The sequence below is a fragment of the Otolemur garnettii genome, unplaced genomic scaffold (assembly GCF_000181295.1).
Source record: "Otolemur garnettii isolate 467f Iridium unplaced genomic scaffold, OtoGar3 scaffold00022, whole genome shotgun sequence".
In the NCBI taxonomy this organism is placed as follows: Eukaryota; Metazoa; Chordata; class Mammalia; order Primates; family Galagidae; genus Otolemur; species Otolemur garnettii.
The window spans coordinates 535,139-550,149 of NW_003852417.1; the positions used below are offsets into that span (position 1 = coordinate 535,139).

The window sequence follows — 15,011 nt, forward strand, 5'->3', positions numbered from 1 at the left end:
CTGAGATCACACAAATAATTCCTCTGATTAACTAATTAATTCAATAATATTTATTCACTGTCTACTATTTCTAGGCATACTGGATCTACAGGGGTAAGCAAAAATAAATGATCTTTTTTTGTTTATATCCTCAGGGAGATTTGAATCCAGTGGGAGAAAGAGATATTTCAGATAATATAAGTAAACACGTAGTTATAAATTATGATAAATAGCACAAAGGAAAAGAACAGGGTACCCCAAGAAAGAATAATGGAAGCAATAATTTGGACTTTAAGGGGATCTTTTGTAAAAAGAAATGACACTTGGGGTGGAATCTGGACAACGAACAGGAGTTGGGCAAAAATTTCAGGTTTAAGATGAAAAAGAGTTTGGTGTGTTTGAAGAAATAAAAGCGTATTAGAATGGTTGAACTATAATGACCCAAACAGAAAGAGGTATGTGGAAAGGTTAAGGACACAGATTGTGACTAGATCACGTACAGCCTCGAAGCCATACATGTTGTTTAGTCGTGGTTTCATTGGAGGTGTGAGGAAAATTTGCTCAGGAGCTATGAGCAGCAAATGATTGTTTTTTATTTTTTTCATTTTCTAAATACAATTGAATTCTGGGTAGAAAAATGGGTTAATGGGGGAAGAAAATAGAAACAGGGACATTGATTAGGATGGCCTTTTAAATGTTTGAGAGCATGATGACAAAGCAGAACAGAGGCTGTGGGGATGGCGGGGCACAGACAGACTTGAGACCCATCATGAGGGAAACACACAGGGACTCAGTGATGGAGTAGACGTGGGCATGAGGAGGAGATGGCAAGGCAGTCCCAGACTCAGGCTGGGCTGGGGTTTGGTTCATAATTCCTCCTCTCCATGCTTGTAGGCTGCCAGAGGCAACAGAGGTGCCCCCTCCTCCACCCTTGATTGTTGGGCTGCCTTGTGTGGAATATTGATCTCGAATAAAAAGATAATCAAAGCCCTACTTGTGGGCCATTGTTAGGCTATTAACTAAATGCTCTATGATTAATCAGTGACAGAACCTGAACACAGTCATTCACCTTAAACGCAAAACAAGGGTTTGGAAATCCATGTGCTCCCAATGCAAATATTTCTCAGATGGGAAACAAAGGAAGAACAACACTGGCTACACGTTTCTACCCAGACTAGGATTCTTAAAGGACTCAGAGCCCTGATATAAAAATCCAGACCTTCTACTTGTCAAATTTCAAATTACAGATAAGAAAAGGATCACAGAATTTACACTGAATTTTCTAACAAAGAGTAATCAATTAAAGGAGGTCTCCAAAGCAATGCATTAAAGAAATAATTTTTCCAGTATTCTCAGTTGTGCTGTAGCTTCTTCTGCTCTTCAAGAAGCTTCTAGGATGGTGAAGGGGTCTGATCAACAGGTTCATAGCTCCAGATATAGAAATGTATTTCCATACACGTTTTAGAATTAGACAGGCACGTGCATGCAGGTACACACACATAAATTCAGTTTCCTATCCATGAACATGGTACATCTATTCACTAATAATGTCTAATTTCAATATTTGTTAATAAAATTGTATAATTTTTTTCTAGAGTAATCTTACTTGTATTTGTATCTTTTGTCAATGTTTATTGCTGTCTAGAGGAAAAAAAGACCAGTTGATTGATACTTACATATTTTGTATTTATCAATTTTTTAAAACTCTTATTAATTCTAATAGTTTTTGATTTTTTATTTATTATATCCACATACATAGCATTTGAAAACTATGACAGTTTGTTTCTTCCATAAATCTTGTCAGCTTATTTCGGTGATGGCTAGTTTCTTCAATGTAAGTTGAATAAAAATGATAGTAGCAAATCTTCTAGTAGTCAAAATCTCAAAGAGAAAATTCTAATATTTCCCAATTATCTACTTGTCTAATAGATATTATGTAGATACCTTTTTCAGATTAAAAAAGGTCTTTCTCATCATTTTATTATGTCGTTAATCATGAATTGATGTAAAATATTATAAACTATGCGAGGGATTTGCATTTATTGATATGATCACTAGTTTCCAAACTTTAATTCTGTATGTGGTCAATTAAATTCAGTCTTTCTTCATTTCCACCATCTGAAATAAATTTGCCTTCAACATTCTTTGCATAACTCTAGTACATAGTATTAATATTATCATTATTACTTTCCTAAGATAGGGTAATTTTCAGTTACATTTTTTTATTCTCACAAAATTATCTGATAAGCAGAGAACAATAACTATATGACTAAGTATTTGACCTGTTTGTGCTCCACTTTAGTTTCCAAATGTGCATGTGTTCTTACAAAATGTTTTCAAAATTAACTGAGTATAAAATTTTATATATTCACATTGACAAAAATTTGTCAATCTTGATATTCAAATCTACTATATAATCATTATTTTTGTTTTGCCTACTTTATCAGTTTGTACAAATCATGTGTTTAAAATTAAGTTACCTATTGTGTTTGTGAGTTTACTTCTTATAAACTTATTACATTTTGTTTGTATCATGTTATTAAGTAAGCATACTTCTAAAATTTTGTTTTATCACTATAATTTGTCCTTTTATCATTACGAAGTCACTCTTATTCCTTGTCTACATTGCTTCTTGCCATAGAATTTAAATAATCTGATCTTTGTTGTTGTTCCTTTTAATTTCAACAGATGTTATACTTATTTTATTAAGCAGAATTCCAAGATTGATTCTAATATTTTGGAATTCACACCCTTATGCAATCTCTGACCCTTGAGTTTGAACTAATAATTCACTGCTAGAAATAAAATACAATAAAAGTGATAGGATATGACTTTTGTTAGATTATGAAAGGATGTGAATTCCCCCTTGTTGAACTCTTTCTCTGGCTTTTCTTACATTTGCTCTAATGAAACAAGCTGACATGTTATGGGCTTTCCCTATGGAGAGGTGAAGCACAGGATGTTCATCCAGAAGTAGAGGCCACCAGATCAACATCCCTGAAGGATCTGGGTACCACCAATAGCCACTCAGGTTAGCCTGACATCAGGTCTTGCTCAGTTGAACCTGTACTGAAACAGAATCTACCCTTTGCCAGTTTCTTGCAACTTTGTGAGTGATCCTGAAGAAAAAGATCTTTTCTCAAATTTAATGTAAATTATTCCATAATTCACCATTAAGTATGATGTATACTTTTGATGGAATCCTTTTTCTGGTAATGAAATTTACATTTACATCAAATTTCTTAAGATTTTAAGAATCAAGAAAGCTTACCAAATTCCTTGCATCTTTTCTTTCTTTTTTTTTTTTATTAAATCATAGCTGTGTACATTAATGCAATCATGGAGTACAGTGTGGTGTTTTCATATACAATTTGAAATATTTTCATTAAACTGGTTAACTTAGCCTTCATGTCATTTTCTTAGTTATTGTGTTAAGACATTTATATTCTACTTTTAGAAAGATTCACTTTTACCCTTGTGAGATAAACCATAGAGGTTATCCCTTCAATCACCCTCCCTCCACTCATCCACCCCCCTCCCCTCCCCATATTCTTAGGGTATAATTAGATTATAGCTTTCATATGAAAGCTATAAATTAGTTTCATAATAGAACTGAGTACATTGGATACTTTTTCTTCCATTCTTGAGACACTTTGCTAAGAAGAACATTTTCCAGCTCCATCTATGTAAACATGAAGGAGGTAAAGTCTCCATCTTTCTTTAGGGCTGCATTGTATTCCATGGAATACATATACCACAATTTATTAATCCACTCATGGGCAATTGGGCTTCTTCCATGACCTGGCAACTATGAATTGGGCTGCAATGAACATTCTGGTACAAATCTCTTTCTTTTAATGCGATTTTTGGTCTTCTGGATATATACCTAATAAAGGAATTGTAGGATCAAATGGCAGATCTATTTTTAGTTCTCTAAGTCTATTTTTAGTTCTCCAGATGTCTTTCCAAAAGGAGCATATTAGTTTGCATTCCCACCAGCAGTGTAGAAGAGTTCCCTTTTCTCCACATCCACGGATGGAAAAACATACCATGCTCATGGCTGGGAAGAATCAACATTGTTAAAATGCTCATACTACCCAAAGCAATATATAATTATAATGCAATCCCTGTTAAAGCTCCACTGTCATACTTTAAAGATCTTGAAAAAAATAATACTTCACCTTATATGGAGTCAGAAAAAAACCTTGAATAGCCAAGACATTACTCAGAAATAAAAACAAAGCAGGAGGAATCACGCTACCAGACCTCAGATTATACTACAAATCAATAGTGATCAAAACGGCATGGTATTGGCACAAAAACAGAGAGGTAGATGTATGGAACAGAATAGAGAGCCAACAGATGAATCCAGCTACTTACTGTTACCTGATCTTTGATAAGCCAATTAAAAACATTAAGTGGGGAAAAGATTCCCTATTTAACAAATGGTGCTGGGCAAACTGGCTGGCCACCTGTAGAAGACTGAAATTGGACCTACACCTTTCACCATTAACTAAGATAGACTCTCACTGGATTAAAGATTTAAACTTAAGACATGAAACTATAAAAATATTAGAAGAAAGTGTAGGGAAAACACTTGAAGAAATCAGCCTGGGCGAAAATTTTATGAGGAGGACCCCCTGGACAATTGAAGCAACATCAAAAATACACTACTGGGACCTAATCAAAATTAAAAGCTTCTGCACAGCCAAGAACACAGTAAGTAAAGCAAGCAGACAGCCCTCAGAATGTGAGAAGATATTTGCAGGTTATGTCTCCGACAGAGGTTTAATAACCAGAATCCATAGAGAACTCAAACGTATTAGCAAGAAGAGAACAAGTGATCCCATCTCAGGCTGGGCAAGGGACTTAAAAAAAAATTTCACTAAAGATCAGTGCATGGCCTACAGATATATGAAAAAATGCTTACCATCCTTAATCATCAGAGAAATGCTAATCAAAACTACTTTGAAATATCACCTAACTCCAGTAAGATTAGCCCATATCACAAAATCCCAAAACCAGAGATGCTGGTGTGGATGCATCTTTTCTATATCTCTTAAAATGATGTTGTAACATGCTAATATATGTTGGCTGGGAAGAATCATATGCACTCATCAATACACACATACATACACACATGGGTTTTTATTACATTTAGAACTTACCTTAGGGATACTGACATCTTTAATATGTTAAACCTTCTAATTCAAAAATATAATATGCATTTCCACTTGTAGTCTTAAATTTGTTTGTCCCTCAGGAGTATTTTTCCATTTTCCTGTTGTAGGTCACATGTATCTTAAGTTTATTCCTAAATACTTTGTTTCATTATTGCTGTTGTTAATACATTTTGGTTTTGTCCTTATTTTTTTTATTGAAGCTGTAGATTTTATTAATTTTAAAATTTTATTTAATTTTTAAAAATATGGAACGCTTCACATATTTGCATGTCATCCTTGCTCAGGAGCCATGCTAATCTTCTCTGCATCGTTCCAATTTTAGTATATGTGCTGCCGAAATGAGCAGTATACCCCCCTTTTATGAACCAAATTTTCTTCTCATTTGTAGTACCTTATGTAGGAATATGATATACTACACACATAAGTTCAGTATTATTGCTTGCTTTCTAATTTGTATGGCCTTGGTTTCTTTCTCTTATCTAATGGCATCTGACCACACTTCAGAAATGCCAATGGGATGATGCTGTGCACAGTTCTGTGGGAGGGAATCATATGAGACACCCTGGGTCCCTGACCTCACAGGGTTAAACGTAATATTGGAGCCTGACTAGTTGCTAACACTCTTTTTAGAGCATATTTAACTACCTATCGCTTATTTATTTATGAGTCTTGGCCTCTTTCTCCCATAAAAATGTAACTCTACTGTCATAATAATGCTGTCTTTGGGGCCATCACTTAATCTTCAGGGCCTACAACACAGGTATTCACTAAATATCTGGGGACAAATTAAAGTCGGGCTGACAAAGCACAGCTGCAGGCCACACTCATCAGGGCACCTATTTAGGACAGGAAGTCTTATAGATACACAAGGCCCCATTGCTTTGTGGATTTTGTGTGGCTGCCTTTGCACAACTGTGTCTGAAAAGATGAAAGTTTGCAGCAGAAATGAATGGTCATCAAGATGAAGCTTTTACTAACTGACTTCTTATCATTTATCAAAAAAATCTGATGACACCCCAATTACAAAATGAACATCTGAAACTAAGATCTTCCTTCATGATGGGCCTTTTGGATCAAATATAGTTTTAATCTGGTGCAATTATTTGTTCAGCACTCTTGTTCCAATCAAAGGTGATAGAATTTGCTTTTGTTCCACCAAAGGATTAAGCTGAGCACTTCCCCTGCTCAATTTAAGGGACAACCTGATTTTCCCAGGGACAGTGTTTTCTCCTACCTGCCAGCTGCTTGCTGAGCTGTGGCCAGTAACCTCTAAGGCAGGACTGGGCACCACAAGGCAGGGTGCAGAGATGGCAGAGAAGTCCAGGACACCCCAAGATCAGGAGACAGCCTTGGCCTTGGCCTTGGCCTCTGCTTCCTGCAGCCCCTACACTTCACCTACTGAGGTCATCTTCCCTAGTAAATGTCACCCTATGGTGCTCCCCATTACCAAATTAGTCCTGCCTGTCAGTTGCTCTCTGGCAGCTGTCACCTGCCAAGCTGTGGCTACACTGTCCGGAGAGCATGTTTACCTGAGAAAGCACAGGCCTCCTACTTTTGAGGAACCACAGACCCCTCCGCAGAAGCCAGCAGAGGAGCGCCAAGCTCAGTGAGGCTGGCTGTGCTACCAAATAAGGTGCGTGTGGGATGCATGACGGGACTGCAGGGGACGCCTGCTGGGCGCTGAGCCTCAGAGTGCTGGGGTGCACAGCCCCTATACCAGGCCGGCACTGGCTGATGCTGGCTGTGCGGAGGTTGTCCCCAGTCCCCAGGGCTGGACGGACGAGTGCCCTGTGCTCTGCCAGGCCATTCTCACTTCCCTTTGAACGTTTTCCAGGTGAGCAGTGCACGGGAGCTCACCCTGCTCACCGCCAAGTCTCCTCCAGAGCCCTGACCCCGCCGCTGGTTTCCCTCAGTCTGTAACAGCTCTGCCTGGCTGGGCTTTCAGCAGAGAAATTCAGCTCAGGGCCCCTAAAAGCAGTGAAACAAAGCAATGAAAGCTCTTACCTGAGTCCCGCTCCTGCCACAGGCACACACAGATACTGCACACCACTTATACCATAGCACTTACCACACGCACGCACGTAACACACACACCACAACACACCCCACATGCACACACACAACACACAGCCCACACAGCCCCCACACACTCCACTCATCACACTGTAGATCACACTGCACACTACAACACACACGTCCACACCACTCACCACACCACACACACGGCACACACTATAACACATACAGATGAACCACACATCACACCACGCACACACATCACACATACCGCACCACACCACATTATAACACACCGCACACCACACACACGTACCCCATCACTCCACACACATGTACCACCACACACACAGCCACAGCACAGGCAAACATCACACACACAGAGGGGCTGGGGGAGGTGTGTGTGCTGTGGGGGACCCACGCTGCCTCTTGAGTGTAGCCCACGCAGAGCCTCCACGTTGGGTGCCGTGGATGACACAAGCCAGCATGTGGAGACTCGGGTCCCCTGAAGGTTACTAAGGAACTTGCCGTCTTACGAGAATTGGAAGGATTTTTCTTTTACAGGAAACTGTTCACAAATTATCCAATTATGTACTTTTATTTTGTACAATCATGAAGTTGGGCTTGGTACAAGAATCCTCCCCACCCCACAGCCTTCTAAGGTCTGAGCCCAGCTTCCGAGGCAGCCTGTGGGTCCAGTCCTGGCCCCAGTAGATGTGGTCTCACCCCCTTTCTCCTCCTCTCACCCTGTGAAAGTATGCAAGGAGTACATGTACCCCCGGATGTCAGATCTTTTGCCTGTGACTCTGCAGCCAGGGGAGTGTGGACTGTCCATCCCCTCTCGCACCGGCTGGACCTGGCAGGGCCTCTCCTGACTGTTTGGTGCTTCCCTGACAGCAGAAAGGACAGCACAGGAAGCAGCAGCAAACCTCGGCAGAGTCGTCTCACAGCTGCGTCCCACCGTGTGGGAACTCCTCCTTCCTCTGTAGTTAAAGTTGATAAGTGAGAGACGATAATTCCCTACCTTCTGGTTGGGGAAAGAAGGGGAGAAAGAGAGAGAAAGAAGAAAGAGACAGACAGAGAAAGAGAGCGGCACCCCCAGCACCCACAGCTCAGTCCCAAGGTCTGAGTTTTCTCCCCATGCTGTGAGCTCACAGGTGGCAGCAGGAGGGCAGGGCAGGGCAGGCCTGCCCTGTGGGTAGGAGCAAGGGCCAAGCCCAAAGCCAAATAGGTGTCCACACTGCATTTCTGTCACCTGTGGGAGACATTCGTGTAGGCAGCATTTCTCTCTCTGCCAGATCCTTGGTCTCGAAGTTGAAGAATGAACCCACAGACCACGCAGGTGAGTGAAAGCACAGACTTCACTGATGGACAGACAGATAAGGGGGGAGAAGCCAGAGAGCCTTCCACAGGCAAAAGGGGACTCAGTGGCTAGCCCATTTGGGCCTTCTGTCTAGGGGGTTATAAACTGTTCTTCCCATCCTGCAGGCAGGGGTTTGGGGGAGGTGGAATGTATGTCTGGAATATGTCAAAACTGTTTGGCACCAGGCGCCTGTGGGCAGAAGTTAATTTCAAAACTGCCATAGTCAGTCCTCGTTCCAGGCGAGCTCTTCTCTGCTCTGGGAGGGGCAGGAGGGAGCATCTCTGCTCCAGGAGAGGCAGCCCAGATGAGCTAAGTCAGGCTGTTTTTTATGAGCTTATCTGTGTCTAAAGAATGCAGCCAGCAAAGGGCCTATTTAGGCCTAGAGACGGGGTCTGGATCTGAACCTGCTCAGGCCTAGAAAAATGGGGGGGCAGGGGGTTTGTCCCGACTTGAGCAAGGGAACCCTGTATCATAAGTGCAGCAAAAATGATCAGAGTTAATCCTGAGGACACAGATTCAGCCTTTTCCTTTGGTTGGGGAAGTTTGTTCTGAGACTGGAGACTCTTAACGAGATCATCCTCTGTATTTTCATAGCACCATGTACATAACCTCGGACATAACTAATAATTCTGCAGCCAACATGCTGTTTAGCAGTATGCCTTGAGTACAGCAGGTGTTGGCTCTATTTTTATTAAATGGAAGGATGAATAGGTGAATGAATCAGCAAGCGACTGAATGGACCCTTTCAGGAACTTAAGGGGAAGATTGAGCGTTGGTCAGCTTGTATATCACTGGTTTAATTAGCTCATGAAGAAAGCTACATCACCCAGCAAAAGACTCTATGCAAGAAACACCAAGTTCTCAAATTAATTTCCCAAAAAGCAAAACATCAACAGTGTCAACATTTAAGGCCAAAGCCAAGATGCTTATGCAGAAGCAGGAAATGTTAAGTTAGCAATGCCTGGTGAGGTGGACTGTTACATTTGTTCATTGTTTTTGTTTCCTGGAAGATGGAAAATGAGATCAAAGGCCAATTATGAAGTTGTAAAAGAAGAAAATTTTCTAGATGACAAAAAAGTAAAACCTCAGATTATGTAATACTCTCCTCTAAATACTGATGACCCTGAGGCTGCCCATAAATGGGACTGAATGTGAACATTTTGCATTTTGGAAGTATTTGTATTTAACTTGCAGGGGAAAATTGAATTATTAATAGGTTAGTTGCATTTTCAAGACAAATTTTAAATGGAAAAAGAAAAACACAGAATAGGCATTGAAAAGCTACAATAACAGTCCTGAGGACTTGGGCTTTTTCTCTCCAGAGCTATAGTGAAAACATCAGATAGAAATAAACATCTTTTATATCTCACAAAGACCTGGGCAGGGGCATGAACATTATTGCAAAGAACTCCAAGGGAAGGTGGATGGGCTCCCACTAGGAGCTGACCTTCCCCATCAATGTCACCCCATGGCAGAGCCACAGCAGCCCTGCAGGGAAGAATTTCCTCTCATCCTCAGATGGGAGGCCTAAGCTCAGCGGTCAGGAAGGCGCTCAAGGCCCCATAATTAACAAGCGAGGGAGCCCGATTCTAGCCTGCTTGTCCCAAACCTAACACAGAACTCTTCCCATCCTCCCCTGAAGGGAGCACCCCTCCCACACTATAATAATACCTGAGAGCTATTCCAAAGTTCTCTTGGTCTGATACTTTATATTGACCTTAATTTATACTGAAAAGTAAAAACACACATAGAGAAAATAAAACTCTCAAGTCTGTTTTGTATCAATCGCTACTCCCAGAAATGGCAAGTGGGAGCCTCCTCCACACACACCAGATCTGCTGGGCTGCTCCTTTTTGTCCCCATCCTATGCCTGGTGAGGGTGATGTCCCCATCCTATGCCTGGTGAGGGTGACGTGCAAAGAATGGTGAAAGGAGGCTTAAAATTCCCAGGCCCAGGCTCTCTCTCCCCCGCCACGTGGGCTCCCTTTCACGTGCTCTCTGGAAACACTCATCAGATGTCATTTTGCCATTTCATTTTCCTTTGTTGTCTAAGATATTTTGAGGTTCTAATTTGTCCCTTCATGTCAGCACCCAGGAAACAGGCAAGGTGAGATGAGGTTTGGACAGAGGAAGGGTGACACAACGATGGCCAGATGCTGCCTCCACGGCAAGGACTAAGAATCAGGAGCTGTGTGAGGAAGACCCACGAGGCCTCAGAGGGAAGAACACCAGGAAAACACAGCTCACCTTCGCGGCAGCAGCTTTAAAGCCCCTTCACAAACCCCAGCAAGTCGGTCTGGATTTTAGGGACTGGACCTAGAAGGGGTCTCAGGCCAGCTCTCGTGCAGATGGGAGCACTGAGCCTGACTGAGGGAATTGACTTGCCCAAGTTCAGTCAACCCAGCGAAGGAGCAAACGCTCAGGACAATGCCGCCTCTCGCGGGGGTTTCACTCACCCTTGATTCCACAGAAAGCCTGCGACCAGCTGAGAGCTGCCAGGCAGGGGGCCAGCACCCCTGTACACTGGGGCTCTCACAGCCATCCAGGAGCAGGAAGTGGCCAGAGCAGGTGCTGCCTGGACGACCTCCATCCCCAGCTTCCGCCCTCATCCACACTCAGCTGCCCCAGGGTGTGTCACTTGTACACTGTCCTCAGTCCATAATGACAGCTTTCTCCCTGCTGCCCACACTTACACTTAAGGCCCCACTTACTGAGGGCCCAGAGAGTGTTTCACCCTTTACTGAGTGCCTGCAATAAATCACCAATGTTTATCTCACAGAAGAGACTGAAGTTCACAGAGGCCGATGGCCTTAACCGTGGCCACCTGACTAGAACCGACGCAGCCAGGATTTGGACCTCCACCTGCGAGACTCCAAAGCCCATGTTCTCTCCATCTGCAGGATGACAGCCCAGAAGTCTCATTTCCCACAAGTTTCAGAAAATGAGGCTCTCCTAGGAATTCTCTTGATAGCAGAATTTTGTGGTCAAAAAGATGACACATCTCAAATTCCATTTTGGTGATTCATTTAATAAACAACTTAAACTACAGGACTTCCATGTGTGCTGTGGTTACCTACTCTCATAAGCAGTATGCTGTACTCTAGTCTGGGACATGCCACCAAATCTCTCTTTCTCTCTCACACACACACTCCACGTGGCTCCATGAGGGCACAGAGCTGTGTAAAACTCTGCTATACAAGAGCTTCACATACACTAAAACGTTTTATCTTGTTATCAACCGCATGGTGCTAGGAACTATCATTGTTCCCACTTTCCTGATGGCGATACTAACATTGCATAGCCAGTAAGTGGAAGATCCAATATTCACATCCAGACAGTGTAGCCCCACACCCTGGACTTTCGTAGTTGTGTAGAACCTTAGCAGAGTGGAGTATGCCTCTCTCTGCCTTCTCAGACTGAGAGCAGTAACCTAGCTGATATTAAATTGCAAAGAATAAATTTCCCACTAGATGGGCCCCAGATTGCTCTTCTCATGGAGTTCTTTCTAATTTTTATAGCTCTTGTATTTATTTCTTACGCTACCTTCTGTGAGTTCCTGTGGCTATCAGTCTATATAATATTATTTATGACCTTGTTTGATAAATAATCATCTGGCCCTGTATCTCCACAAGATTCTCTTGCCCTCTAACAATTTGTGAAAACAATATGTTTCTTAGGATATGTGAGTATGTGAGTGTGTATGAGAGAGACAGAGAGAGATCCGGTGGCATGACCCAGCTCCACGTGGCTCTGTGTGGCTCCAGTGTGTAAGACTCTGCTGTCCGCACTCCTTGACTCTGAGCCACGGGAGGGAAGCTCTCTGGAGCATTTTTACTGGAAGAAGCAGCCACACACACAAACATCGCATTGTCAAGCTCTCTGGAATGCAGTCACCTCATGACTGTGGCATGTCCCTCCTCCCCAAGCCCCAAGGATGACAGCCGCTGAAACTTTCACAGACAGAGGAGCTGAGACTCCCACAGAAGAAAGGCGGCAGAACCAGTGTTGACACAGACTTTTGACACTTCAACTTGGGCAACGTTTTTGGTTACAACCATGTTGCTGAAAACCACATTTCCCAGGGCCAGCCTGAACTTTGACCTGGGGCCTAAATTGCCAGCAGAGGCATGGCTGGCCTGAGGTTCCCCCTGGCAGGAGCTCAGTTCTCACCACCTGGCATGGAGATCTGCTGCCTCCCAGGTGCGGGTTCCCGGCCCTGGGTCCACAGCCACCAGGTGCTTCTCTCCATCACTGGGTCACCAGAGCAGCAGTTCCCAAGGTGGGGTCCCCTGACAGGCTACAGCAGCATCACTGGGGATCTGTTAGAAGTGCAGATTCCCCCACTGAACCCGACGCTCTGTCTCTGTGGTCCAGTAGGCTATGGTTCCACAAGTGCTGCAGTACCCGTGAGTTTGAGAACCACTGCAGTAAAAAACAGGAAATTCAGACAAATGACCCAAACAAAATGAACTAAGGAACAAAGAGAAGATGCAACCCCAGTGTGCAACTCTGTCATCGGAGGGCAGAGGCAGGTGACCCAAGAGAGCTTCATGGTGCGTGACGATGTGCCCGGCCTCATCTCATGAGCCAAGCCAGTGCCCCGGAAGTGGCTGTCCAGATACTGTGTTGAGAGCCACTTGGAGGCTGTGTCTCAGAAGGAGACCACACAGAGACAAGTCAGCAAGGCTGTGTGGGCGAGGAGGGGCCCAGGACAACAAGCAATACGCCCCTGAATATAAGAAGTGGAATCAGAGATTACACAGGATCTTGGGTGGAGCCACATAGCCATCCTCACCAAGTGGGTCTTCTCGTGACGGGAGAACCTGAGCACAGAATTCTCCAAACACTTGGCAAATTGACTGAGTCCAGCTCCTAGCCACCTGCTCAGTGCAGTTCCACGGAGAAGCCCCTGGCAATGGAAGCCCCCTTCTCCCACAGCTGAGGATTTCATCTTTAGAGAAAGATGGCCCTGAAATACTTCCTCAGAAACCCTGAAGACTCCTGGAAGATTTGCCCTGTGGGGAGCATAACACGTGATATAATGTTAGGAGAGTCTCATGCACATAGTATGAGGTTGGACAATGAAGTTCACTAACTCATTCTAGGAAAGACACTACATACTTCATTTCTGAGTATCACTATAACCACCTTCAAAGTACCCTGGGAAGCTGTGCCCCAATGCCACTGCCAAGTCCTCCCTTCAAAGCACTTTTTCTAGGACGAGTTCACAGACATAACCGTCAGACCTTGCACAATACTGGCTATGATGGTCATTCCAGAAAAAGAGTTCTAAAATTGCTTTTGGAACGTTGTAATTTTTCTAGGATGCGCTCACAACTTTAGTTATCAGACCTTACAGCTCTTAGTGACATGACTGGAGATCGGTCCTCCCTCCAGGGTGCCCAGCACACCTTCTTTACTCTAATCCAGCAGTTCTCAACCTGTGGGTTGTGACCAATGAAAACACATCCTGCACACCAGATATTTACATTATGATTCATAACAGTAGCAAAATTACAGTTATAAAGTAGCAACAAAAATAATTTTATGGTTGGGGGTCATGACAACATGAGGAACTGTACTAAAGGGTGGCAGCATTAGGAAAGTTGAGAACCACTGCTCTAATCTCACTGGCCCTACATAGGGCACCTAAGACGCCCTGCTGGTGAAAAACCCATCAGGCAGCCCCCTTTCTGGGAAGTTCGCCTAATGGGAGAGTCAGATACTAAATGGCTAGAAAAATAAATATAAACTTTTAAGTGTGACAAGTACATGAAAGAACACCCAGAAGAAATCCAGCCAACTTCCTTCCCATCAAAAGAGCAACCAGCTTGACTCGCCAGTGTCTCTGCGCAGCCGAGAATTTTGACCCATTATTCGTTTATCCTTTTACTTTGTCCATCCCTTCCTTCCACAGTTTATCCTTACCCCATAGAGAAATCCCACCACTGCATACTACAAAAGGCGGAGGAACAGAAATAGGTGACCACCGTCTCATGGAACTTACGATCCACTACTAAAAGAACTGAGAGAGACTGAATTGAACGGATAAAAGCCCTGGGAAGAGTAGCAAGGAAAATCTCCACTTGGATAATTACTGGTGCTCTGTTTAGTCTTTTGTGTCTGTGGGATCAAGAGAATCAAGTCTAGGTCAAGGATCAGAACCCGGTCCCCTTCAAACCAAGGTAGAAAGGACTTTACGCCATCATCCTGCCCACACGCATGGTAGCGAAGGTGGAAGGAATCCTCTCCTGGATTCATCACAGGTGGCTCAATAGAGCTTCACTGCCCCAAGGGAAGCAAAGGTAATTTTTAAGATGGTCAATGTGCCCTATTCCAGCCACATACTGGGAGATGGCCTCAATACACAGCTGAAGCCTGAGGAAACTCCTCAAGGGACTTGTCTTAATTGGATATTGGACTTTGGGAAAAGGGGAGGAGGGATGGGACACAGGGACAAGTGAAAACTC

At 43.4% G+C, this 15,011-nt stretch overlaps 1 non-coding gene across 1 annotated transcript; it reads right to left on the reverse strand.

The window, feature by feature from the left end:
- Positions 1 to 5,401: 5,401 nt before the first annotated feature.
- Positions 5,402 to 5,508, reverse strand: LOC111724377. The gene has a single exon (XR_002772679.1). It is a non-coding gene; the product is annotated as a U6 spliceosomal RNA (small nuclear RNA).
- Between the last annotated feature and the right edge of the window lie 9,503 nt (positions 5,509 to 15,011).